Raw genomic sequence first — 3155 nt, 5'->3', positions numbered from 1 at the left:
AGGTAGGAGCCAGGTTCAACCAGGAGTCCAGATCAACAAGCAACTCTGGTGTAAATCCAACCAGGAACCCGAGTTGGGATCAGGACTAAGGACAGAAACCAGCCAGACACAGCCCAGTTAGGAATGTCCAAGGTAGATCCAAGGAAGCAAGTCTGGAGTTTGGGATGAGGGACACCTGCAGCCAGGTGCAGGTATGTACATTCCCACGGCACAGCTCAGGAAAGGACTCAAACCCTCCAGGCTGAGCTGAAAAAGAGCTCTGGGGCCCACGGAGGTGAGAGAACGTCCCAGGTGAGGCTGGTCAGGGCCACTAAAGTGTGTTAGTGCCCCCAGGCCCTGACAGAGAGAGATGTGTTTTCATTTTTCAAGCAGCAGCTGAAGCAGATAATAGTTTTCCCTGGGGGAAAGAGAAAAGGAGCAATAGAAGATTTCAAAAGGAATGTCTTACTTTACAAAGCCTTATAACCTACACCACAGAGGGTTTTGTCGATGAACAATACAGGGAGCTGTTTTCATGGCCTGTGGGTTATGCAAGAGAACTCTGTTATTGCGAGAATCCCACCCAAGGCCAATCTGAGAGGGTTGTCAAAATGAAAAGAATGGAAGTGATTTCTATGTAGGATTTTTAAAAGGAATTGATCCTGAGAAATGCTGACCATTTCCTGGGAGGCTGCAAGCCTTCAGCTTCCATCACCACTCTCCCTGTATTAATATCTCAATCTCAGGCTTCTTGAAATCTCCAGGAATCTCTGAATGATACAGAAACTGAACTGATCCATAAGGCTTTCTACTAATATTTTTGTACATGCCTTAATGCTCTGATTTAGTTCATTTACATGGAGTTACAGGAGCTTCTTGAGGCACTAAAGACATTGATGTGTCTTCCTGTGGCTGTGGATGTGCATAAGGATATCCAGGTTTTCTGGCTCATGAGTCAAAAGCAGCTGTTTTGTCCTAATGTTTTCAGAAGCTGATGTGCACTAACCACAACTGCCACAAATTAGGCTCATGGAGACTTTTAGCACAATTTTTAGGCTTATGTTAACCAAATCTGTATCATGGGTTGTAAAGAAGTTTATTAGGGTGGATTACAGTGGATTAAAGATCATTATTATAATTATGGAAGGAAAAGGTCAATTTCTAGCTACCCTTTATTGAAAAACACCAAATCTGACAATCTCTTGTTAAGAAGCATTGCTAAAAGATGTTTTATTTTGGTTTTCCAATGGAAAAAGTTGCATTTGGCTAAGGGATCCCTATTTAAAACTGCAATGTTTCTATCTATAAGCAGTGCATATACAAATATCATGGTTTTTGGTGACAGTTCTTACATCTTCCTCTGTCTCTGAAGACACTGGGAATCAGACATAGACAGAAGCTGTCCTTGACAGCCCATTTCCTGAAGAGCTGAAGCAGGAGGACTAACCAGCCAACTCTGAAGGTTTTCACTTTGGCTGAAAATGAAGTTATAAAGTGGTTAATGGAATTTCTGGAACTTAATTCATTGCCTGTGTGATTCAAGTGTTTGGTTTTTTTTTTGGTTTTTTTTTGTTTTTTTTAAAGTCTTTTTCATATATTGTAATGTTTCTCAGTAATGTTTTCTCTCTCTTAATGGTATGTTATCTTACCTTATGACCCTCAGTTCCCCAGGGCTATAGTGCTCACATAGCTTTTTTCCCCCCCTCGTCTTCCTTGGGAAGCTCTAACATATTGTTCTAAAATTTGTAATTAGGTAGTGCTCTGTTTTTGTCTTTTCACTGATAGAGAGGGCCCAATTCCCTCCTCAATTCTTACTTCAAATGCTGAGAATCCCGAATTCCCTGTGCTTCTGAAGGACAACTGGTGCTCAATTCTGATCTCACTGGCACCAATCTGACCTATGTGTTTTGCTTGGTTTAATGGGTACATAACAGTAGCAATGACAGAGCACAGGAGATGTCAAAAGGAGGCAAACACACCTTTGTAAGGCTGAACTGGGAGCAGGATGTGGATGTTTAGCTTAATTCATGAATAGTCCTGACACACTTTGGAGGACTTTGGGCTCATGACAAGTTTTTTGCCACGGGGCCCAAAGTGCACATTTGCTTTCAGGACTGTGACCTCAAATTACACAACCAAATTTGTGTGGTTTCCTGTAGCTGTTTCAGAGCAAACAGCTGTCAGCAGGGCTGGCCTGGGCTCACTGGGGCTGTGCAGTGGCTCTTGTACCTCAGTGCCGGACACTGGGACCTACAGCCAGCAGGATTTTGGGAGCCAGGACCTCCAAAGGCCATGGGGGTGTTGTTCACAAAACCGGGTTCATTACTTAGAGTGCAACAAGCCAATAAGTTACACAAGAGAGACATTGGTTATTTATTTCAGACTTACAGAAGCCTGGTGCTTGGTGGTATTCCACAAATCCAACACATCCATCAGACTTTTCACACCATTATACGCAGAAATTCAGAGTTAGTAACTTTCCAAGTACAGTCCCTCTAATTAGGATTGGTTAGTAATTTACACACAAGTTAAGCAACCCAAGTTAAATTCTACACATGCTCGGGGAAGGGTGATGTGATTTACTGGTTCAGGGGTTGCAGCGGTAGTGCCGGGTCGAGGGTTGGACTGGATGATCTTAAAGGTCTCTTCCAACTTTGATGATTCACAGAATTACAGAATCATTTAGGCTGGAAAAGAACTCTGAGATCATCGAGTCCAACCTGTGAGCGATCACCACCTCATCAACTAAACCATGGCACTGAGTGCCTCGTCCAGTCTTTCCTTAAACACCTCTAGGAGCAGTGACTCCACCTGCCTGGGCAGCCTAATGCCCAATCATCCCTTGCGTGAAGAAATTCCTCCTAATGGCCAACTTGAACCTCCCCTGGATCTCTGTGTTCTCTGTGATTAGCCTATGTTCACTATGACTGATTCTGACTTGAACTCTGAGGGAAGGGGCGGTGCCGGGGAGCTCCGAGCGCTGAGGACGCGCCGGTGCCGCCCCGGGGCGGGGCCGCGCGGTGACCCCTGTGCCCACACTCAACATGGCGGCCGACACACCCCCAGCCCCGCCACACTATCCTCGCTTTCCATTGGCGAGGCGGGCTGTCAGTCTGCGATTCCACCCAATCAGCGCGCGCAGCGCTGCCCCGTGGGCGGTGCTGCGGCCGGTGCCG

This window comes from Pseudopipra pipra, chromosome 14 (assembly GCF_036250125.1).
Source record: "Pseudopipra pipra isolate bDixPip1 chromosome 14, bDixPip1.hap1, whole genome shotgun sequence".
NCBI classification, from domain to species: domain Eukaryota; kingdom Metazoa; phylum Chordata; class Aves; order Passeriformes; family Pipridae; genus Pseudopipra; species Pseudopipra pipra.
This window is presented reverse-complemented; position numbering follows the sequence as displayed.